This window comes from Pinus tabuliformis, chromosome 8 (genome assembly GCF_031772625.1).
Source record: "Pinus tabuliformis cultivar Carrire ecotype Pingquan chromosome 8, CPIR1, whole genome shotgun sequence".
Taxonomy (NCBI): domain Eukaryota; kingdom Viridiplantae; phylum Streptophyta; class Pinopsida; order Pinales; family Pinaceae; genus Pinus; species Pinus tabuliformis.
Window position 1 is genome coordinate 1478498997 of NC_142294.1, and position 26009 is coordinate 1478525005.

The 26009-nt window shown below is 41.7% G+C and overlaps 1 protein-coding gene across 4 annotated transcripts in view; it reads left to right on the plus strand.

Annotated features, from left to right (window-relative positions):
* Positions 1-26009, plus strand: part of LOC149241405 (calcium-transporting ATPase 5, plasma membrane-type-like) — a 293316-nt gene that overhangs the window by 128273 nt on the left and 139034 nt on the right. The gene's annotated exons all lie outside the window — the stretch shown is intronic.

A 26009-nucleotide genomic window follows, 5' to 3' on the forward strand; every position in this document is an offset into this window, starting at 1 on the left:
TTGATTCAGATCTGTAGTTTATTTTTTGGAACCATATTATTCGGAGCTACAGCAGTTTATTTGGTCACACAAACATCTCCAGATCAGTCCATTTCAGATCTGTCCATTACCAATTTACCACCAGTCATAAAGGGAATGAATTGCAGTCTTCTATTGGCCTGTAGGCTGTAGGCTCAAGGCTGTAGCAGCTCTTTAAAGGACAAGTATATTACAAATTTACAAGTATATTACAAGTTGTATTTTTATCTAATGTTTTGTAGACATTAAAGTAGTCCCATACAGGTTTATGCATCTTTCAGACAATGAATAGGATTACTCATTATTAGCATTAGTCATTATTGTTGTCATTGTTGACATCAATTAAATGTTGATGCAAACCTTTACTTTGTTTCTAAACATTGGAAGAGTCGTCTGAAGATGATGTTCCAATGTGAGCGAATGGATCAAAAACAAATTTTCTTGTTAATCATTTGGTCAGGAAAAGGGACATAGGCGCAGCAAATTCTATGCTTAGTGTATTGACTGTCAATGAGTGGGGTAGATTGTAAGGATGGCTGGTAAGAATGGGAATAGTTTGTGAGGAAATGCAAATTAGAACTCCAGTAAGTTACTAATACGAGCATTACTGACGACTGTTTTAGTTACAAACTTACAAGTTACAACCATATCTACTGGAGTCTGGACCATGGTTCGTTGACGTTCCATTACTAATAAGTTAATAACTATGACGGAAACCGAAAAACTTACAAGTTACAGCCTCAGGCACAGCTGACAGCACGCGGCAGTTTTCTTTGTTTCTGGAAAAACCCGAGCCCGTCAAGCCTTCAAGGTGTAGTCTGTAGACTGTAGTCTAGACTCTATGGCGTCTGCGGCGGCAATGAAACCCTAGCCCGAGCCCGTCAAGGTGTCCGTGGTCTCTGTCGTGCGTCTGCGTCTCTATCGTGCGTCTGCGGCGGCAATGAAAACAACAACGAAACCAATGAACATTGAAACCTAAGCTAAAACAGCAGCACGCATACCCCCGGCCCGAAAAAAACGAATTTTAACGCATCTCAACGAATTTCATCGATTTTAATGGCGAATTTAATCGATAGAAATTCGAAATTCGAATACGCGAATTTTAATGGCGAATTTTATCGAACAAATTCGAATGAGGATTAAATACGGCGAATTTCGAATTTTAAGGATTAAATACGGCGAATCCGGTGACTTAGGTAGTGACAATAGATCAAACGTGTTTCGAAAGTTATTCGTGTTTCCCACAACCTTAGCGAAGTAAGAAAATAAAACAAAATTCTCAAAGCGCAAACAAGGTCAGCTCTTCTCCAAAGTCTGTGAACTTGGAGTCCAAGGGCTGGGGAACCTGAAAACTATATATATTTCTTTAAGAAAACTTGTTAGACATATGGCGGAACATATCACCTAAGATAGACCCAAAATCTACCAATAGACTATTCTTATCAGCATCTAATGAATAAACAAGCTTATAAAATTTTAAGCACAATATGGGAAAGCATATATCTAGCACATACTACAGATCATCGGACAAAGAACACCATGAATTGAAACCCAAAGTATTTTATTATGATATTTCAAACATTCCTAGTAGATCAGTGGAACAACACCAGCAGACCAAAGTCAGAGTTTTCATCATGACATGAGAAGCAAATGGCTTCTAATTTATAGATAAATCCTCCAAGTGGAAAATAACGGCTAATTGGCTTGATCCCCGTCAAAATAATCTCGACAGTCGATAAATATTTGATCATCTTTTAATCTCTGCCGTTGAAAATATTTATTTTTGAGGAATTTTCGATTTTTTCATAAAAACATTTTTTATTAATACAAAAATAAATATTTCAGATTAATTTCTTAAAAAATTTGACTTTGACCTAATCACCAAGGTCCAATGGTTCAATTTTTCTTAAAATATCCATTTTTGCCTTGGTGGGGGGCCTTTTTACTTCTTTTTGATCCACGAATGTTTTGGTCATTTTCCACTTGGAGAAATTAATTTCTCTAGAATTAATTTTTTGACTCTAAATTAATTAATTTTCATAGGATTTAATTTTATTTTAAATTAATTAATTGACACAAAAGGGGATTAATTATTTTTCCACCCTCAAATACTTTAGCGATGGTGTCTGATTGCGAGGGACCATGTGTTAGTTTTTGGTAGCATCAGAGGTGCTTTAGCCTTGAAAATTGGTGGAGAGGCTAAGGCACATGAGTTCTAAAGAACTGAGAAATCGTTTGGTGAAATTCCACCTGGATTGTATTTTATTAAAATAATTAATATTTTTAATGGGGTTCCTAAGTCTAAACTTAGGAAAAATAAAATATTAATGGGTATTAATCAAAATATGGGTGAGCATGATCTAGAAGGCGGATCAAGTGATGTTTTAATCTTTTAGCCGTTGATTAAAGACTTAATCTCGACCGTTGAAGGCTCAACAGGAAAGTATAAAATGGAGGCTTGGGGTTCATTTGGAAATACACACAGAGAGAGGGAATTGATCTGGAGTTCGATTTCTGGGGCTAGGAAGCTGAGAAATTCGAACTAAGTGATCATTCAATAGCAGAGGGGTAGTGAGAATCCGGAAGGACTTTCCGGAGAATACTGACAAAGAGGCGGAGAGAGCTTACAGAGAGGTAGCGCAGTAGCCGCGAAAGGTTGACGCTGGGCCAATTTGGGCCCATGTAGTGCCTACGCAGAGCTAGAAGGGCCAATGCAGAGCAGAAACGCTGTCTGTCTCGCAGAATCCAGAACTTCCAGAACAACCGGAACTGCCAGGAATTGCCGGAACAACCGGGAGAGCTGACCAAGGCTGACGCAGAGCCTACGCAGGGCTAGCGCAGAAATAGTCGGGTTACCCAGTCTTGTGCTGGATCAGCCAGAATTCTGTCGGGTGAAGTGAGGTAAAAATCACTCAGATTTTCCGCGAGTATTTTCTCTGTAAGAGCATCCTAGATTTGTATTCAGATATTTCTCCTCCATAATAATAAACCCTCAGAATTGCTGCACCGGTTTTCCCGCATTGGGTTTTTACAAAGAGTATTGTGTCCAAAAATAAGTGTGTCCTATGTATCTTGTTCTTTTCTCTGTTTTTTGTTTCATGAGATCAAATATTTAATTAGTGTAGGTTGCAAAAGTAATTCGCTTTAGTATTCAAAAGGATAACTTGATGAATGTAATTTAAAAATCAAGTAGGTGAAGTAGATTCAAATTTGCTGCAGTAGGGGTTCCTTCGAGTCTAGGAATTTATACATGGTATCAAAGCATTGATTTTGAGACAAGAAGAGCAGATCCAGTGCTGAGCAGTGAGGCCGAAAGCTGCACTTGGCAGCAATTTGAATCCCCTTGAAGGGATTGTGCAGTCCTTGCCAGGAAGTAGATCCAAGGAAATCTCTCTCTTAGTGAGACGACAAAGAGGTACGATTTCCAGTTCGTGAGTTTGCAGAGGCAGAGGGAGTGACGTAGAGCCTCAGCGCAGTGCTTGAAGGGCGCAGTTTCTGCCAGGGTAGAAATCTGCTGGAAAAGAACAAAGACACGTAGAAGGAGAATTTTCTCCTCAGAGAACTTTCCGCCAGAAAGTTCCAATTTCTCACATGCTAAGCAGCTGAGCAGTGCTAAGCAGTGACTAAAGGAGTCAGTTCGACAGTTGGGTAAAATGACATCGCATCAGCTCAGTGATTAGGACAGGTTGGAAGGAGCTTCCAACTATGTCATATGGAAGATCAGAATCTTAATTGTTCTGGAGGAATACGATCTCGAGACCTACGTCAATAGTGTTGTAGCTGTTCCTGCTGACAATGATCAAAAGAAGAAGTACAAAGCCGAGCAGGGGAAGGCGAAGAGGCTCATTCTTGATGGAATTCAATTGATTTGGGGTAGCATCAGATGTGCTCTAGCCATGAAAATTGGTGGAGAGGCTAAAGCACATGAGATCTCTAAGACTCAGAAATGGTTTGAATAGATTGTACTCGACTTGGGAGATATTAAAATAATTAATATTTTTAATGGAGTTCCTAAGTCTAAACTTAGGAAAAATAAAATATTAATGGGTATTAATATAAAAATGGGTTAGAAGGTTCCAAAAGTCATGGATCAAGCCAAATCTAATCTTAGCCATTGATTAGAGATTTAATCTGGCTGTTGAAGGACCAACGAGAAAAATATAAGAGGAGGCTTGAAGGTCAGTTGGAAGACACACCAGAGTGATTAGTCATCATTTTGCTAGAGCGGAGTTGCTAAGCAAAATTGAATTAGTGATCAGCAGTGAGGGGCAGTGAGTACTGGATAGAGAGGCAGAGACAGTGCCGAGAGACCAGCGCAGAGGCAGAGAGCGAGAGCAACAAACAGAGCAAGCCACATAGAGGCTAGCAGAGACAGCGCAGAGCCCAGAGGGACTGCGTCATCCACACAGAAGGTAGAGGGAGTGACGCAAAGGGTCCCAGAGGTTGTGCAGTGCCTCAGAGAACTGACACAGAGAGGTTTGAGGCTGATGCAGAGCAGCAGGAGGCTGACGCAGAGGCCAGAAGGGCCAGCGCAGAGCTTCAGAGTCGCTGGAGAGGGTTTCGTGGGACAGGTTTTCTGAATACCTGTTTCTGAATAGAGAGGTATTGCTGCCGTGTATTTTTCTCTGTCGGGTGAGCTAGTTAGGCACCTAGTTGTACTCAAGGAAATACTGCATAATAATATACCCTCAGAATAGCTGCACCAGTTTTCCCGCATTGGGTTTTTCCGGGGACATTCGTCCAAAAATAACGGTGTCACTTGTGTGTTTGTTTTCTTTCAGCGGTTGTTCTGTAGATGTTGTGACTGTATTGTGTTTATTTCGGTATTTAACTATTTTAAATAACTTGTTCGAATTTAAACAAGTAGAAGAAATAAACCAGCAGAATACAGATTAATTTTCTAACGGATAGACTTAGAAAATTCAACATGGTATCAGAGGATGGTTGCAGATCACAGGAAAGCTAAAGGCATCAGCTAAGCAAAGCCTCTGTAACAGAATCAGCTGTCTCGAGTGAGAGAAAATTGATCGTTGCAGAAGCGACAGAGGAAGGGTTGACGCAGAGAGACTGCGTCATCAATTTGGGCTAGAGAGAGGCCAACGCAGAGGCTGAGGAGGGTAGTGAGAGGATCACGCAGAGACCAGGAGGGTTGACGCAGTGGCTGAGGGAGCTGTTTTGCCTGTGCTGGGATTGCGCAGAGCTTAGAGGCTTAGTCCTTCCGTTGTTGGGGCATAGGAAGCTGTGGGCAGTTTGCAGGAGCAAAGCTGGTGAGGTACTGTGGTCAGAACAGTACCTAATAGGGCAAAACCAAGGTAGAGGGAGTTGCTGTCGAGGCAGATTTCTAGCCAAGGAATCCGGATCAGTGTTGCGAGTGCACAGATGATCGGAGAGGGGCAACTTGATGATTGGCAGAAGGATTTCCTGGAGGGAAATCAGGACTCAGAGGGAGTCCAACAAAGAACTTCCATGCAGGAAGTAGAGAGACTCAGCAGGAATCGAAAGGAGAACTTCCAGAGGGAAGTAGAGAGACTTGGAGGAGTTGACAGAAGAGCAACGAGATGGCCGTGAATGGGCTGAGAGATCAGGACAAGCTAGACAAAACTCCCAACTTTGTGGTCTGGAAGGCCAGGATCTTGTCCATTCTAGATAGACATCGCATCAAGGGCTTTGCCTTGAGAGTAATGGCTATCCCAGTTGACCCGGTAGCTAATGAGAAGTACGAGGAGGCAATGGTCAAGGCAAAATGCATTATCCTTGATGGGGTCAAGGATCATGTAGTCCAACATATTGTTGAGAAGGAGACGACAAAGGAAATGTGGGACACCTTGAAGATGTGGTACCAACATACTTCCATGTAGAGGAATATGTTACTTGAGAATCAGCTACGGTCATACCAGATGCAGAAGTGGGAGCAGAGAGATCACTACTTCGGTCGGTTGAAGGAGATTTGGGACCAACTGACTTCCATAGGAGCCAAGCCGGATGAAGAGATGATGTTAAGGACCGCACTTAACACAGTCTCCGAGGAGTGGGAGACATTTGTCCAGAGCATACTGGGCAGGGCGGATCTTCCAGATTGGGAAGAATTGTGGGCAACTCTTCGTCAAGAGGAGATCAGGCAGTTGAGCAAGGTGGGAAGTAGCAGCAAAGGAGTCCGGATCAAGAAGGAAGAGGAAGAGGATGCAGCTCTGGCATCTGCGGGAAAGCAAGAGAAGAGGAAGAAGAAGGACCTCTCCAAGGTCAAGTGCTTCCACTGTGGGGAACTGGGTCATTATGCGAACCAGTGTCCGAGGAAGAAGAACAAGGGAGAGGCGTCTGACTCTAAGGCAGCGCCAGCGAAGGCAGAGAAAGAAGTAGAGGAAGATGACAATTGTGCCATGAGTGCTCATGTACCTCTAGAGAAGAGGTGGGGAGACATCGAGTTGCAGTCAGAAGGACTATAGACGATGAGGGGCAGGATCCTTGAGGTACCCAACCTCTTGGATTATACCTTGCTACGGGAGCCCCGAAGAGAGAGTAGCAGGACTGGCGAATGTAGGTAGAAACAGATGCGGATGAAGTGGCAGAGAGTGCTACAGTGCAGGAGTCCCCGGGTAGCGCGAGGCTAGCAGGTTGCAACAGTGTGAGAGGCACGGGAGTGTTGCAACGGTGCAAGATGGCAAAGAGAGGGTTGCAACGGTGCGAGATGCAGGGAGTTGTTGCAGCAACGCAGATGCCAGTAGAGGGAGCACTTGTTAGCGGCAAAGAGAGCTTCAACATCAGGAGTGTTTCTAGCCTGACAGGGATGTCAGAAGTTGGGTGGATCAGTTACTTACTTCTCAGTAACTGAGTTGCAGTGCAGTAGCACGATGCAACATGATGAGAGGGGGATGCAGTGCAGATGAAGTGTTGGGAGGATGGACCAGCAGCAACACGAATGCAGAGGGAGCTGCTGTACGGATGTAGCAATGGCAGTGGCAGAGCCATGGGCAGCGGTACAGGATGCAGCAGTGCAGAGGATGTTGGGCGGGGAGGCCTAGCATCAACACAGGTATTGGTGCCGTATAATCAAAGTGATGCTCAATGTGAAGTATTACTAGAGCGCAGTCCTCACTAAGAGGGAGTGTTGATTTTAGGTAGCATCGGATGTGCTCTAGCCATGAAAATTGTTGGAGAGGCTAAAGCACATGAGATCTCCAAGACCCAGAAATGGTTTGGACAGATTGTACCCGGTTTGGGAGATATTAAAATAATTAATATTTTTAATGGAGTTCCTAAGTCTAAACTTAGGAAAAATAAAATATTAATGGGTATTAATATAAAGCTGGGTTAGAAGGTTCTAAAAGTCATGGATCAAGCCAAATCTTATCTTAGCTGTTGATTAGAGATTTAATCTCAGCTGTTGAAGGACCAATGAGAAAAGTATAAGAGGAGGCTTGAGGGTCAGTTGGAAGACACACCAGAGTGATCAGTCATTCATTTTACTAGAGTGGGGTTGCTAAGCAAAAGTGAATCAGTGATCAGCAGCGAGGGGCAGTGAGTACTGGACAGAGAGGCAGAGACAGTGTCGAGAGACTAGCGCAGAGGCAGAGAGCGAGAGCAACAGCCAGAGCAGGCCATGCAGAGCCCAACAGAGACAACGCAGAGCCCAGAGGGACTGCGTCATCCACGCAGAAGGCAGAGGGAGTGACATAGAGGGTCCCAGAGGCTGCGCAGTGCCTCAGAGGGCTGACACAGAGAGGTTTGAGGCTGACGCAGAGGCTAGAAGGGCCAGTGCAGAGCTTCAGAGTCATTGGAGAGGGTTTCGTGGGATAGGTTTTCTGAATACCTGTTCCCGAATGGAGAGGTATTGCTGCCATGTATTTTTCTCTGTCGGGTGAGCTGGTTAGGCACCCAGTTGTACTCAAGGAAATACTGCATAATAATGTACCCTCAGAATAGCTGCACCGGTTTTCCTGCATTGGGTTTTTCCGGGGACATTTGTCCAAAAATAACGGTGACACTTGTGTGTTTGTTTTCTTTCAACTGTTGATCTGTAGATGTTGTGACTGTATTGTCTTTATTTCGGTATTTAACTAGTTTAAATAACTTGTTTGAATTTAAACAAGTAGAAGAAATAAACCAGCATAATACATATTAATTTTCTAACGGATAGACTTAGAAAATTCAACAAGTTCGAGATCATGTGGTCTCACACTTGCAAGGCAAGGATATAACCCGAGAGATGTGAGAAGCCTTGCCTTCTCTGTATGAAGGCTCTTCCGAACAACGAAAGATGTATTTGGAGAAGAAGTTGCAACAGACTTTGATGCAGAAAGGAGAAGGGGTGAACCTCTATCTTCAACGTTTTTAGGACACTAGAGACCAGCTTGCTGCAATGAGGTCTACTCCTCAACGAACAACAATGGTGACGATAGCCTTGAATGGGGTCTCGAATGAATGGCAAGTTTTCGTCCAAAGCATATTGGGGAGAGAAAAACTACCTTCACGGGAGGAGATGCGGGCGACTCTTCAACAGGAGGAGTTAAGGAGGGACCTAGTAAAGGTCAATCTCAGTGGCAGCAGTGGGAGTGGCAGAAAGATGGAGGAGGAAGAGAACGTAGCTCTAGCATCGAAGTGACAACAAAAGCTGAAGCGAAAGAAGGACATTTTGAAGGTGAAATGTTTTAGTTGTGGCAAGATGGGCCACTATGCATCCCAGTGTCCTTTGAAGAAAAAGGAGGAGGATAAGAAACATGATCCTAAGGCTGCTTCAACAAAGATTGACGAGGATGAATTTGCCATGAGTGCCCACGCATCTCCAGGAGGGAGATGGGGCGATATTGAGCTTGTAGTCGGGAGGACTACATGTGGGCAGAATCCTTGAGGAGTCCATCTCTTGGATCAATTCCTTGCTACGGGAGCCCAAGATTCAACAGTAGCAAGATGAGCATAGTGTCAGATGATGCAGTGGAGTGTTTGGAGGACAGATGCAGTAGCTGGGGATCAGAGACTGATCAACATAGAGCAAGGTTGGCAGCAGTGCAGGAGTCGGCAACAACGCAGAAGATTTAGAGGGTCAGAATCAACAACAGTCAGATTCCAACATTCATTGTATTATGTTGAACAAAATTAAGTTCAACTAATTTTGGATGTTTTTTAGTTGCTTCTATCAGCAACTGAGTTGCAGTACGGATGCAATGTTGGCAGTGGTAGTGCTAGCAGGCTGCAACATAGCAGATGTAGCGTTTGAGAGGGAGTTGTAGTACAGATGCAACAGTGGTAGTGTCATGGGCAGCAGTACAATAGACAAAGCAACATAGTGTTGGTGGCAGCAACAGTGCAGAAAGGAGGTGCTTCAGAAACATAGCAGCATGCAGGTGGACATTGTTACTAGAGCACTTTCCTCGCTAAGAGGGAGTATTAGTTTTTGGTAGCATTAGAAGTGATCTAGCCTTGAAAATTGGTGGAGAGGCTAAGGCACATGAGTTCTAAAGAACCGAGAAACCGTTTAGTGAAATTCCACACGGATTGTATTTTATTAAAATAATTAATATTTTAATGGGGTTCCTAAGTCTAAACTTAGGAAAATTAAAATATTAAAGGTCATTAATCAAAATATGGGTGAGAATGATCTAGAAGGTGGATCAAGTCATGTTTTATCTTAGCCGTTGATTAAAGACTTAATCTCGGTCGTTGAAGACTCAACAATAAAGTATAAAACTAAGTAACCAAATTCGTTATATAGGGGCCACATGTCCGAATTCGGTGTGTCGGACATGATTCATCCAAAAAACGTGTCCCAAAAACAAGATTCGTCGAATCCTATGAGGATTCTTCGAATCCCAAACGTGTCCCGAAATTCTCCAACGTGTCCCGATTTTTGACTGTGTCCCGATTTCCAGGATTCATTTAGCGGAGGTATGCCGACGGATTTTCTAAATTTGCACGTCCTAGTAGTATTGTGCTAAACCATTTCACCAGTTTTGCAAGGTTCCTCTAGCGGCAACAGAACCCTGGCAGACATAGAACCCTAATTTTGAAATAATTTGTTTCTTTCTGCATGCACTCGCAGAAATAAGTGTCTCGTTTATTTCCTTTGAATAAAATATTTAACGAACAAAAACGATTGAATCGATGCGCTTTCTCTTTTACTGATGTTCAATCCGCACCCTGATTCTTTTTAACTGGCTTTGAATTTGTACCCTAGTTCTTTTAAATAATAATTTGTTTGGAGGGACAAATGGATAAAACTGCCAGACCGACCATCACCGGAGGTATGCCCACGGATTTTCTAAATTTGCAGGTCCTATTTGTATTGTGTTAAGCCATTTCACTAGTTTTGCTGCCTCTACGGGCAACACAACCCTCGCATAGATAAGAACCCTAATCTTCGCAAACCTAATATTTTGAAATACTTTATTTCTTTCTAGATGTTTAATTCTTAAATAGCTTAGGTTTTGGGTCAATGTTTTTTTCTTTCCTGCTAAATCATTGGTCAATTTTGTAAAGAGGTGGCATCCTCACCAATTCTAGCAGCATAGATTATTACCAATGTTGGTAGCATATCCTCACCAATGCTAGTAGCATAGATTGTTACTAATATTGATATCCTCTATGTTTGAAATCAATAAATTTGTATCATTAATTAAAATTTGTGTAAGAATTATCTAATTTTTAATATATATATATATATATATATATATTTTTAATAAAATAATATATAACGAATCCTACGTGTCCTGTTCTGGGGGGTCAACGTGTCCAAATCCGATACTATGAATCCCGAATCCCCGTGTCAGGTGACTTAGGTATAAAATGGAGGCTTGGGGTCATTTGGAAATACACAGAGAGAGAGAATTGATCTGGAGTTCGATTTCTGGGGCTAGGAAGCTGAGAAATTCGAACTAAGTGATCATTCGACAACAGAGGGGCAGTGACAATCCGTAAGGACTTTCTAGATAATACTGATAGAGAGGCAGAGAAAGCTTGCAGAGAGGCAGCCTAGTGGTCGGGAAACGCTGGTACTAGGCCAGTCTAGGCCCACGCAGTCCCTATGCAGAGCTAGAAGGGCCAACGCAGAGTAGAAAAGTTGTCTGTCTCACAGAATCCAGAATTGTTGGGAACTTCTGGAAGAGATGACGCAGAGGGCAGAGGAGATGATGCAGTGATGATGCAGAGCCTGAAAGGCTGACGTAAAGCCTACGCATGGCCAGCGCAAAAATAGCGGGGCTAGCCAGTCTTGTGCTGGATCAGCTGGAATTCTGCCGGGTGAAGTGAGGTAAAACTCACTTAGATTTTCCGCCAGTGTTTTCTCTGTAAAGGATTGCTAGCTGAGCATCCTAGATTTGTATTCAGGTATTTCTCCTGCATATTAATAAACCCTTAGAACTGCTGCATCGGTTTTTCCACATTGGGTTTTTCCGGGGACTATTGTGTTGGACATTGGATAAACCAATGCTCCCCGTGTGTTTCGTGACATGGATTAACCACCTCTCGTGGATCCTTATCTATGGCGATGCAATTGTTGACTAACACCTGCGGGTTTTGGTCTAACAACAATCGTGATTCCCAACAAGTGGTATCAGAGCATAGGTCATGAGTTCGATACACACCCGGCTCACGTTGGGGGGAAGATTGTTGGACATTGGATAAACCAACACTCCCTGTGTGTTTCATGACATAGACTAACCACCTCTCGTGGATCCTTATCTTTGGCGATGCGATCGTTGACTAACACCTGCAAGTTTTGGTCTAACGACAATTGTGATTCCCAACATATTGTGTCCAAAAATAAGTGTGTCCTATGTATCTTGTTCTTTGCTCTGTTTTGTATTTCATGAGATCAAATATTTAATTAGTGTAGGCTGCAGAAGTAATTTGCTTCAATATTTAGAAGAATAACTTGTTGAATGTAATTTAAAAATCAAGTAGGTGAAGTAGATTCAGATTTGCTATAGTAGGGGTTCTTTCGAGTCTAGGAATTTCCACACCATGCACTAAAATATTTTTACATCAGATAATTACAAATTCAACCCTCAAAGGGGGAATACCCATTCGTTATAGACCCTCAAAATATTTACCCGATTCTGCGACACAATATGATCTAGTAGACTAAGTGATTTATAATAAAAATAATTTAGCCAAATAGCTTAAATTATTCCCAAATCACTTTTATAAAAGCCTCGACCAAGCACTAGGACTCACCTAAGACCTTGTCAATACATTTCACCTTAGCTTTGGAGTTTAAGTTAGAGGGAAAAAACTCTTTCTATTAGCCGTGGTTAGAAACACAGGTATTCGGTGAGGTTAAAAACCTCCTAGGATGAAATTTGTCGCCAAAATCATAGGCTTACCTAGGTTGTTACATAATTAAACGGTCGTACTAGCATCACTAACATTATAACTTGCAGAAATTGGATTTACAATGACATGATAACTGGTTGGCTGATGATTCTGAACTCTGAAAAATTTAGTACAACTGCTTCCTTGGTATTGTGACAAAATAGGTGCAACATAGAGCACTTCGCATTAATTACATGGGCTAGAAGACATTAAACAATAATTAATCTTTAAGCTATCTTGGTTGGCTTGTAACCTAGGGTATCTCACATCATTTGTTATGTTAGGGGCTTCTTCTTTGAGAATTCAAACTCATTAGACTTGTATAAATAAGAGAGACTCTCTCTCACTTTGGATCATCACATTTTGGATTTTTGGCTAGCCTCATTAGAGATTTTCGGTCTGCAACTTTGTGGAGTGATTTGGATGAATCTAATGCATTTTGACATTTGGAAAAATTCGTTTTCTCTCTTGGAGCTTCTCTTTGGAAATTTGATGGATGGATATATTCTTCATTATCTTGTAAGTGTTGTTTAATGCTATAATTTTGATCTAATAAATGTCTAATGCATGGAATATTGTCTATGGTTTTTAATGTGCCCTAATTTTGTTAGAACATTGAAGCTATTGGAAATTTTGCATGTGTTACTCATGGATAATGAATGAATGAATGTTCCTAGAGGTTGTTTTGTATATTGTATCCTTGAAACTCCATTTATTCTTGCCAATGAAGTGTAAATTCCTAGAGTAGTCGTGAAGCTGCCTCCACTAGGGCTAGCGAAGCTGCCTTTAGGTCTCCTTGAAGAGCGAAGTTTTGAAATCAAAATTATTTTTTACTCTAATCCTCCAAATTGCTAGGAACTAGTCTTATATCCTTGGTGATCACACATACTTGAGAAATCATTCTTTTATCACCTCCTTATCACTCCTTTTCTTCGTCCCTTTAAGGCTAAGGAAGCCTCTCTAGGGCTTGGTGTGAAATTCTTTAGAGGAGTGCATTTTGAATTCTGATTGGACAGACCTTTCACTTAGTGCCTCCTCTTGACATTTGCAAGTTTTGAACAAATTTCGACGGTGGAATCTCAAGAAAACTAATTCCCTAGCCATCACACAAGTGGGAGCCCTAGGTGCTATCCTTCAACTTGTGGATTCTTGAAGGCTTGATCTTTAAGAATATATCAATCATAGCCTTTTCTCTTGTCTACTTGAGCCTTGGATGAACTTCTATTTGGTTAAATATCTCAAGTTTCAACCCTAGGCCTTAGGTAGACTTCCTTTCAAGGGGTTTTTCTTGGAAAGTATTCTTAGCTTCTTTGAAAGCTTGTACTTTCATTGAACCTTTCCATTGAATGAGCCACCTTACCTCACTTAGAACCTATCCTAGGAACATTTACCACAAGTGAGGGACGCTAGGACTCCTTCTGTCGGTGAAAATCCGAGAAGAGAAGGGGACTTAGGCTATGGTGATAGTGGGCCCTTGTCCCATATTGTTGTTGTACCCTCTTGCTCTTGTCTCTTTACAAAGCCTGCTAGTTTGTGTAGCAACAAATCCCTTCCCTGATTTTCCCCATCTAGGTCCACATTCGTCCATTGGATCCACAAGGCGTTAGCCTCCCCTTACCCTTGTCCACACCTTGGGCCGGGCCTGGAACGATGCCCTAGAGGTTGATGCAGCTAAAAAGAAAGATAAAAACATAATATGGCCACACACAATAGGAAATGTACCACAAAATGCAAAAGATGGATGAGACAATAAAATTTAGCACATGGGAAAAAGCCAAATTGTGCCTTTTGGGGAATTATTCAGAAAAGTTTAGATCTAATTCAGTGATTTAGGCAGAAAATTCCAGCAAGCAAAATGTTAGATCTAGGTTAGATCCTTGATGTCCAAGTGGCCAAATTTTAAGAAAATTAAATTTTGCAATTTTTGAATTATTTTGACCAACTTAGTATGTTTTTAGGGCATTTATATCACTGTTATAAAATAAAATTTATAGTAGTAGAAAAATAGTAAAAGAACTAGGGTTTAAAGAGCAAATCCTAGGCCCAAGGTGTTGAAGATCCCTTGAGCCAAATTTGTTGAAACTTTAGGATGAGCTTGCCACCTGAAAATCAATTTTTTTGAGGCAAAAACCTACAAAACCACCAAGTATCGAGTCCAGAAAATTCAGAGATGGATTTAGGGCAGAATAAGGGTAGAAAAAGGCCAAAGAGGATTATGGAAGGAAGAAGGAGGCCAATAAAAGGCTGAGAATGTCAATGTCTATGGAAGATAAGGGCAAAGGAGGGGAAAAATGCCCTAGAAGGCTTGATGCAGGGAGGACGCCCTCTAAGGGTTGCTAATAGGCTTAGGAGCCCTTTTAGGGTTGTCGTGGGCCCCACAAGGTCTGCGACTTAGCCAAGGAGGCCGAGGCCTAGAAGGGGACGACCAACCTTCAAAACGCTGAAAAGGGGCAATGCAATCCCTTAGAGGCTGACACATGCCTCAAGGAGCCTCCAAAAGATGACGTAGGGGTTTTACGGCTGACACAGAGGGGATAGAGGAGGGCGTTGGCCTTGGAGAGGCCAGATCTAGGCTCAGGAGGGCTGAAACTTAAAACCCTAGATTCAGAATTTATTTTTGCTTTCAGATCTTCAATTTGCTGTAAAATCTTCAATAGCTGGCCTTGCAAAAAATTTAGAGACTAGATCTTACCCTTAAGGACCTAGATCTAGCTCTATTCCAACTTCTTCTCTTGACTTCACCTTGCAAAGAATGGAGATGAAATACCCACATATATACAAAATTTCAAAACCCCAAAACCCCAATTTTCTAAATAATTTACAAGTTTAATTTACAAATATATTCACAAAATTTACAAATATACAAGAGTTTTAAAAAATATTTTTTTTGAGAAATATTTTTTTTTATGGATAATTTTTTTTTGATAAATGGCTAAAAATACTTTAGAAACCCAATGCACACTATAGCCCTAGCGAAGTTTAAATCAATCACATAAATATTCGAGATCCAAGCAAAGTTGGTTCTTGCCCATAGTTTGTGAACTTGGAGACCAAGGACTGGAGTACCTGCAAACATCATATATATATATATCTCAAAAAAAATCTGTTAATCACATGGCAAATCAAATCATCTAAGATTAGCCCAAAAATATTAATAAAATGACTTTATCACTATTTAATGAAAAACACATTTTTATCACTGTGAATTGCACCTCGAATTTATCATTTAATTCATTTTTTATTAGCTCAAAATTAATTATTTTGAGCTAATTTCTTCAAAATTTTGACTTTGACTTGACCACCAAGGTCCAAGGGTCCAATTTTTCTTGAAATATCCAATATTCCCTTGGTGGGGGACCTTCAAAAACTAATTCCTTTAAGACCCACGAATTTTTCTATTTGGAGAATTTAATTTCTCTAAGACTTTTAATTTGACTCTAATTAATTAATTTTCTAACTTAGGATTTAATTTTTTTGCTAGAAAAATTAATTAATTGACACTTGAGGGGATTTAATGTTTTCCCAAGCCTCTAATATTTTAATCATGGTGTCTAAGTACGAGGGACTATGTAGTAGACCAAGTGATTTGTCTGGTGTCTAAGTATGAGGGACTATGTAGTAGACCAAGTGATTTGTAATAAAATTATTCCCAAATCACTTTTTCACAAGACTCGAGTAGAACACTAGGACTCACCTAAGACTTTGACCAGAATTCAACCCTAGCTTTGGGTTGAGGTTGGAGGGAAAAACTTTGTCGAACATTCGTGTTTAGAAACACAGATGAGTCAGTGAAACAAAAAACCTCCTATGATGAAACTTTCGCCAAAATAATAACCTTACCTAGGTTGTTACATAGATACAAGGTCGTACTAGCATCATTTATATTAAAAATTTGCAGAATAGGTTTACAATGACACATAGTGATGACAACTGATGATTTGCTCTTTTTAAGAAAAAATAGGTACATCTGTTTCCTTGGAACTTTGAAAAAAGTGTGCAACACCCCCAATCCTGAAATCCTGAAAAAATGATAAGTCTGCTGGATTTTGAGGGAGATCTAAAATTCTACTTTCTCCATATGGAATCCAATGAGACTAAAACCATTCTCAAACATCTTGAGTCATTTCATCGTAATGTTAAAAATTTAACTAAAAGGATGAAAATGAAAGATAAAGGAGAATGTCACTTTTACTTTAAGAATTTAACATTACCCTGGACTACCTAACAACAGTAGGGCCATAGGCTTAAACATTAGGCTGCCGCACTCAAAAAAAATTGTTTCCAATCTTCAATAGCTCCCTCTATGACTCCTGAATAGGCAGAGAGCGAAAATTTTATTAGTGAGCGTGCTCTCGAAATTTGCTCCCGCTCCCGGATGGCTACCGCATGGAGCACGCTGTGAGAGCGGGTTTGCAAGGGGGGAGGTGCTCCCTCGCAACCCTGCTCGGAAGGGATGAAGGATGATGCAGTCAGGTCTTTAGGCCTTCGAGGTGTGCTCATGCGCTCAAGAGCAAGGAGGGCGCATTGTCGCATTTCGAAGGGGTGAAGAAAAGTGCTTCGAGTCTTCGTGGTGTGTTCATGCACTCGAGGGAGGACGCAGTTCTTCATGGTGAAGAAGTGTGCTCAAGAGGAAAACTTGGTCAATCTGGGCACAGTTTTCAAGGTTGATCGGGTTTCAAGGTCCAAAAGTACAGTCTGCCTTTTGGTAGCTCAGAAAGAAGCTTTGAAAACAAGATTTAATGATAAGATGAGAAGAAGAAAGATGTGCAAGGGTATATAGATGTCGTCGCACTCTTGGTGGAATATGAACAGGTTGAAGAATTTGAAGAGTTTTTGCATGTGACAACAGATTAACACTTGCAGCATGAAGATTGAACATAAATGTCAGCAATCGAACTGAAAAACCAAGAAATGACAACAAGAAAAGCAAGAACGACAGTGAAATCATGAAAGGGAATGAAAAGATTCAACATGCAAAACTTACTTGTAGTGTTGGTTGATGAAGAGTTTCTTGATCTCCAATTGTGCGCTCAACTCAGATGAGAATGACTATGCAAATGAATGATTAACTGAGTTGATTTAAAGAAGTTTACATGCAAAATTGATTCATGCATGATCGCCACTTGTTGATGAGTGAAAGGATTAGTTAAGAGAAGTTAAGTGGGCTCCTATTTTCTAGGAGTGCGCCCACATGCAACAAGATGGCTCGTGCATGTGCCTAGGAAGGACGCATTCCTTCGACACGAAGGAGTGCGCTTAGGTAGGGAGCACTTGCTTAGCATGAAGGAGTGCGCTCAAGGGGGGCGCACTTCTTCAACACGAAGGAGCGCGCTAAAGTTGAGCGCATGTCTTCACCAACTTGGAGTGCACCTTTGCTTTTCTGAGTGATTTTCTCGCTTTTGTTTGTTTTTTTAGTGCTTTTGAGTGTTTCTTGTGTGTGTGCATGGCGAGAAGGCAAGTTTCTAAGTCAAGATAAGTGATGGGTTTACCCAACCATTGACTAACTAACTCAAGCACTGCTAATGGTTAAATGACGACGCTTAGGAAACATTGACTTAGAAGGATGCGATACTAGGGAAAAACATATGAATAACAAATCAAACAATATGACGACACAAAGGGGCTTGAAACGAAAGTTGATGTAGGCTCCAAAATTGGCTTAGGTAAAAAATTTGGAGGGTTGTTGTCTTAGTGACAACACTTGGCTACACAATGGGAGAACCCCAACATTTCTGAAATGGTTTAGTTTAAGTGCAGAGTCCAATTTCTCCAGGAAGTATTGATTCAATCAGTGGGTCGCCTTAGCTCCCCTTTCTTACCCGGTTAGACATATAGTCTGCCTCATTCCATTACTCGGTGTAACACATCATATAACAAGCCATATCATTTTCTTGTCGATGTAAGGAAGGGTAGTATAGCATGGAAAATTAAAAACAATCAGAGTATGAGTTTTACATCGTTGGCATTGCTCTGTTCCCAGTAGGCCTGGAAAGTACCCTTACGGAGTCGCTTCAGGAACACAAATGTTGCTTCGCTGCCAGTGAGCCTGGACAATACCCCAACAAAGTCGCTTGCTTCACCTCCCTACGCAAGAAGCCTTTCTCTTCTTTCACCCTTTTATTTTTCTTTCTTTTTCAATAGGACTATGCATAGGCACTTATTATTTTTCAACGAGCAGAAGAGGGATCCCGACTTATTGAGAGAAGAGGAGGTTGCTCCTTCAGAGATAGGTTTTACACCTCCGATGCTTTGTTCGTTAAAATTTTTCCCCTTATCTTACATTACACAAATAGATAAGCAAGAACACTATTCATAAACAGGACTAAGTACAGGAAAGAGAATCCTAAAAATATGCGGACCTCATGGTTTGCTTATAGCTTCCCGACTGAAGGATCGTGTTTTACATCGAAAAATCATTGACTCAAAAGTGATGTAAACCAAAACAAGGAAGAGGGTAATAGATAAGCCAAGGGTTGCGTGTTACTAAAACTTGCCAATCACAAAAGTTAAGCCACATCATCTCGATTCTCAAAACCGACTTTATTCAAAGACAAATAAAAGCAAAAGAATCGGAATGTGAAAGACAAAAACACATAACAAGAATGAAGTGCATCTAACTATATGCAACCTATCCTATCTTAACCGAAATAGTATAGGGTCGGGTCATGTAAAGTGGAATTTTCAATGCAGCAATAAAAGCTACTCCCGACTTTGGACCAAAAGATATGATTGTGTAAAACCAGAACAAAAAACAGTGTAGTTAACAAGAGGCACCATGCAAACATCTGCACTGACCAATGGAAACAGGAAGTGCAACCACAACAGTAAATTACACTAGATTTCTCTTCCAAACAATAGACTCCAAAACAACAGAAACTAACCGACCTATGGCCATACAAGACTTGACAAAGCGCATGCAAGTGCAGGCCACGAGAGATGGGTTCGGATTGAAAAGATTCTTCTAATGAGTCCGCAATAGGATCATGGAAACAACCTTTAGGGAAAAATAAACAGGAAAGACTAAACAAAGAAAGATCCATGCCATAAGCAATGTTAACAGGTTAACCACAATCCATGTTGTCGTGCGCGTGAAATTCTTTGATGGATGATGTAAAATATTCATTAAGATTCTTCACTATTTCTACATTACAAATTAGATATTTGCTTGAGATGGGATGTAATGATGGAAGTTCAATAGTCAAATTAAATTTCCTCCCTTGGGGGTTGAAAATTTTTACATGAAGAAAATAAGCATCCCTCAGGAGAGAGTCAACATCCCATGTGATGACATGAATGATAAAATTGTGCAAAAGAAGCATGAACTGACTGAAATCACAAATGTCGAGAACCTAACATAACCATCAGCGCAGGCTGAAGTATCCTACTCACTTGACTCAACTTTTAATTCTGAGAAAACACGGTCAACTACTTATCAAAACAAGTTTCAATATTAAAATCATGAAATTCAACAAAAGATAGATTTTCAAGATTACTGCAAAAATCTTCAATGATAAGCATATCATCTTCTTGATCAAAAGGAGGTATATTGAGAGAAAATCTTCGATAATCACATCAAACTCCATTTGAAATTGCTGCAAATCTAAATCTTCATGTAGGAACAAAGATTCATCCATGATACTTGAACAATCATTACTGTATAATTCAGAGAAAAGGAAATCATCAGGGTCATGGTTGTCCAAGGGTTCATCTTGATTAATAGGTAAAAGATTGACTAGAGGAATATCAAGATTCAGAGATGGTTGATTAATAAGATAAGATGAATCACCATAAGGGGAAAGATGTGAAAGAAAAATCAATTCTTCATCAACAAATTGATCTTTCAGTTTAGTGATTGGTTTAGGTCCAACATATGGAACATCAAAAGGGGGAGGACATGGGACAAAAAGCACATCTGGTTCTTCCTTAAGAAGCTGAAATGCTTCCTGACCAGGAGGACATGAAGAGTCTGATTCAAAATATTTCCTTGACATCCTGACTAAGAAACAAAACTTCTCATCCAAGAACTGCCAGTCCACATCCTCATCTGGAAATTGATAACAAAGATGAAGGAATTGATCAACAAAATGTTTAAGAGATTTATTCAATTCCATTCTAAGTTGATAAATTTCATCAATAATGTCTTGATACTCATACTTGTCAAAAACATGATGAAGCTCGTTAACGAAATGTTTGAAAGATGAGATAGAAGTAGTGGGTAGAAAGTAGCACCATTACTTCGCACCACCATCCAATGTAAGGGTAAAACCGTTTGAGAATTTCTTCGGAATAAATGCCACTTGAAAAACAAAATTGAACAAACACAACTACATAATCAAGGACAATTATTGTACCCTTGCCATCGAATTTAAGATGTGACAAGTTATGTAAAAAGTTTGCGGGGATTGAAAGATCTAAAGCTTTGGAAAACACCTTGGGATTATGATTTGAGATGAAGCCATTAAAGGTAAGAGATTCAAACAGACTTCACAGGGTCAGCTTGTCATCTGGCCCTCCTTCTAGCACCAAAAATGTTGACGGTGTTGGATGCCGCCAACATTGTAAGGGGATCTCTCGAATGTCAAGTCGCAATTAGACCTCACACCATTTGGTATAGGAGTCCCATCCGGTCATACGGTCCGGCCACCGTTGGAAAGGTTTTAAAGATATGCCTTGGTTACGATCAGACACAAGAGAACAAAACACCTCTTTGGGGCAGGAAGAATGTGAGCTTTGTGAGATACCCAATGTAAGGTGTATGAGGGAGGCTTCCATGGCTGGAAGGGGAAACAAGACACTGGTTAGAAGAGTAATAGTACTATCCTAAAGGGGGACCGGGGAAGAAAGAGAAATGCTTGTTGGATACTTGCAAATTAGTCCACATAATAAACAACAATCGTTAAAGCATAACAACACTCATTCAATAATAGCCATCGCTAAGAAACAAATTTGTTCATTAACTTAATATGTAATTAAAGCAACTACGATACATGTATGAAGAAGTGTTGGTTCATTGAGCTTCTGATTAAAAGTGCAAGATCCCAAGTACATTATTACATAGATGAAACACTGTATCCAATAGTGGAACACGAAGCCACAACTTGCTTCTCCAAAGAATGATCTATCTCCTATGTATTACAATAGAAGCCAAGGCTAGACCTCTAGAATCTAAGCCTTCCAAAATCCCTTTGCTTGAGTTATGAGGAGCTATTTATAACAAGTAACAATGACCTTTGAGCTTCCTCATGACTCTTTCGCTTCTATCACTGTTCATATTCTATACATGACTCATTACATTCCAATGTGTGTCTATTCACATTCCACATGTGGCCCTTGAACTTCATTACATATCATTTATTACATAAGACAAATTACAAATGAGACCGTGGCCTAATAAGACAAAACTGGTAATGGGACAAATTCTCATCAAATTGATAAGTCATTTGTTTTCTCATGGAGCTTAGATGTAATGTATGTGTGCCAAGCTCTAAACTTCGTGGAGATGGCTTTGACCTAAACTGGCAAGTCCCCAATGTAGCGCATCTTTATCTCCAGTGCTTCAGTCGATGTTTTCTTGGAGTTTGACTGTACATTATTCCACAACCATGAAAACTTCAATTGAGCTTTGACTGGTGCAAAGGCGTACTGTAGAATAATACCTTTGGTTGCCCCAAGCCTTCCTGTTCTGTTGCCTGTTTGATCTGCCCAATATATTTCCTAATCTCCTGGAAGATGAATTCTCTGCCCCTGATTGCTTCAATTATTCCTATTGTGGGCATCCCTTGCTTTTGTGTTAGAGACTTAAAACCATTATGCAGTTGGTTATAGGCAACAATAGTACTAATCGACTGTGCTCCAAGATGTGAGTAATTTTGTAGGTGGACTCTCAACTGAACTTTGTCCATTTTTGCGGCAATCTTGTCTTTCTTTTCCAAATGTTGCAGAGCATTTGGATACTTAGCAGCCCACTCTTGAATTTGACCGATCGCTCTGTTTGCTACTTTTAGGAGCTTTACCACTTCTTGTGCTTTCTTTTGGATACCAATGAGATGAGCCACCACTTATTGTACGAGTATCATCTCATCATAAAGTCGTGCCATGGTGTCGTCCATTGGCCCCAATTCTTCCTGCATGGCTAACTACCATTTTGCGGTGCTGAAACTCTGTGATGGCAACCATTGGTTCTCTGCCGCAAGATGTTCTGCTTGTTGCTGTTGGAATTTCTAAGTCTGACACGTTAGAAACCCTTCATGCGCTTTATTGATTTATTCCTACCTACTTGTTCTGTTAATTAACAAGTTATTTACCATGTAAATACTGGAAATAAATACAAGTACATGCTCAACACATTACAGATCATCAACTGAAGGAAATAGAAACAAGCACACAAGTGACACCTTTGTTTTTGGACTAATGTCCTAGGAAAAACCCAACGCGGGAAAACCGGTGTAGCTATCTGAGGGTTTGATTTATTAAGCAGTTTCAGAATACAACCTGGGTGCCAAATCCAGCTCACCCAACAGAGAAAAATCTAGGCAGTAGTACCTCTCTACTCGGAAGTATTTCGGCTGAAAACCCCGGATAAACACTCCTACAGCTTCACAGCTCCAATCTGCCCCTCGAAACCCCAGCGTCAGCCTCTCTCTAGCCCAGCGTTAGCCTAACGTCACTCTGGCTTCGCCTGCGTCAGCCTCTGGAGGCACTGCGTTAGCCCTCTGGCCCTCTGCGTCACTCACGCTGGCCCTCTGAGGCACTGCGTAGCTCTTGGCTACCTCTTCGTGAGCCCTGGCTAGCTCTGCGTGAATCCTTGGCTGCTTCTGCATACCTCTCTCTGGCTATTGCGCTGATCCTCCCGGTGCTATCTCTGCCTCTCTGCCTTGTATTCACTGCCCCTCAGCTGCAACTTTGATCACTCTCTCAACTTTCTTAGCAAACCCAGCCCTAGAAAGTCGAAATCTTGATCTCTTGGTGTGTTCTCCAAGTGACCTTCAAGCCTCCTCTTATACTTTTCTTGTTGACAAATCATCAACCGAGATAAGACCCTAATCAACGGCTAAGATTAGATCTGGCTTGATCCATGACTTTTGGACCAGTCTAACACATTTTTATATTACTTCACATTAATATTTTATTTTCACTAAGTTTAGACTTAGGGACTCCATTAAAAATATTAATTATTTTAATATCTCCCAAATTGTTTAGAATCTGCCCAAACCCTTTCTGGGTATTGGATATCTCATGTGCTTTAGCCTCTCCACCAATTTTTGTGGCTAGAACACATTTGATGCTACCCAAATCAAGACTCCCTCTTAGCGAGGACTGTGCTCTAGTAATACTCCTCACTGAGCATCACCCTGATCATCCGGCATCAGTCCCTGTGCTGATGATAGGCCTGCTGCACAACATCCTCTGCACTGCTACCCATGGCCCTGCCACTGCCATTGTTGCATCCGTACTGCAACTGCCTTTGCATCCATGTTGCTGCCCATGGCCCTGCCACTGCCACTGCTGCATCTACACTGCAACCCCTCTCATCATGTTGCATCGTGTTGCCCATAGCACTACCATTACTAACTGCTGCACAGCAACTCAGTTACTGAGAAGTAAGTAACTGATCTCCCAACTCTGACATCTCCGTCAAGCTAGAAACACTCCTGATGTTGACGCTCCCTCTGCCACTGACAAGTGCTCCCTATCTGACCTCTGCGCTGCTGCAACAAATCCATGTACCTCACACCATTGCACACCTCTCTGTGCCATCCTGCACTAGTGCAACACTCCCATGCCTCTCGCACTATTACAGCCTGCTAGCCTCGCGCTGTCCTGGGAATCCTGCACTGTAGCTTCCTCTGTCGCTCCATCCACATCCGTCTCTACTAACATCGCCAATATTGGTATTCCTCTTCGAGGCTCCCGTAGCAAAGTCTAATCCAAGAGGCTGGGTACCTCGAGGATCCTGCCCCTCATTGTCTATAGTCCGCCTGACTATAGCTTGATGTCTCCCCACTTCTTTTGAAGTGGAAGATGAGCACTCATGGCACAGTCATCGTCCGTCTCCACTTCCTTCTCTGCCATTGTTGGCACTGCCTTGGTCTCTGAGGCCTCTCCCTTACTCTTCTTCCGTGGACACTAGGTCGCATAATGACCCAGCTCCCCACTGTGGAAGCATTTGACCTTGGAGAGGTCCTTATTCTTCTGTTTCTCCTGCTTTTTGTCAAATGTTAGGGCAACATCCTCCTCCTTCTCCTCCTTGATTCTGATCCCCTTGCCACTGCGTCCCGCCTTGCTCAGCCTTCTAATCTCTTCTTGGCGAAGAGTAGCCCACATTTCCTCCCAATCTGGAAGGGTCGCCTTGCCCAGTATGCTCTGGACAAACACCTCCCAGTCTTCTGAGACTGCGTTCAGGGCTGTTCTCACCATCAATTCTGGATCCGACGTTGCCCCTATGGAAGTCAGCTGATCCCAGATCTCCTTCAATCGACTGAGGAATGGGTCGATCTGTTCTCCCTTCTGCATCTAGTATGATCGCAGCTGATTTTCTAGTAGCATGTTCCTTTGCACGGAAATATGCTGATACAACTTGGTCAGGGCCTCCCACATCTCCTATGCCGTGTTCTTCTCGGCAATATGTGGTACTATATGATCCTTGACCCCATCAAGGATGAGACTCTTAGCCCTCGCCATTGCATCCTCGTACTCGTCGTTATGAGCTGGGCCAACTGGCATAGCTATCGTCCTCAAGGGGAAGTGTTTGACACGATTCCTGTCTAGTACAAATAAGATTCTGGCCTTCCAGACTAGGAAGTTTGAGGCTCGGTCCAGTCTGTCCTGGTCTCTTACTCTGTGCAGTGCCATTTCGGTGCTTCTCTACTTCCCTCCTAGAAGTTCTCGGTACGACTCCTCTGAGCCTCGATTTCCCTCCTGGAAAGCTTTCTCCCAATGTCAAGATGCCCCTCTCCAATCATCTGTGCAACTACAACACTGATTTGGATTCCTTGGCTAGAAATCCACCTCAGAAGCAACTCCCTCTACCTTGGCCTTGCCCTGTTAGGTATTGTTCTAACTACAGTACCCCACCAGCTCCACTCTGCCACTTACCCACAGCCTCTTGAACCCTAGCAAACTGAAGGTTAGAGCTCCTAGGCTATGTGCAATCCCGACACCAGCAAATCAGTGTCCTCAGCCAACTACGTCAGCCCTCTTGGCCTCTGTGTGGCTTTGCGTGAGCCTGTCTTTGCCTCCCTCAGCCTCTGCGCAGCCTCTTCTTGGCTCAATCTTGATGATGCAGGCACTGCGTTACCCCTTCCTTGCTGCTACTCTGCTAAGAACAACTTCTGTCACTCAGGACAGTTATTCCATATTGTTGTTGCTCTGCTCGGTTGATGTCCTCAGTTCTCCTGTGATCTGCAACCATGCTCTGATACCATGTTGGAATTTCTAAGTTTGACACGTTAGAAACCCTTCATGCACTTTATTGATTTATTCCTACCTACTTGTTTTGTTAATTAACAAGTTATTTACCATGTAAATACTGGAAATAAATACAAGTACATGCTCAACACATTACAGATCATCAATTGAAGGAAATAGAAACAGGCACACAAGTGACACCGTTGTTTTTGGACTAATGTCCCCAGAAAAACCCAATGCGGGAAAACCGATGCAACTATCTAAGGGTTTGATTTATTAAG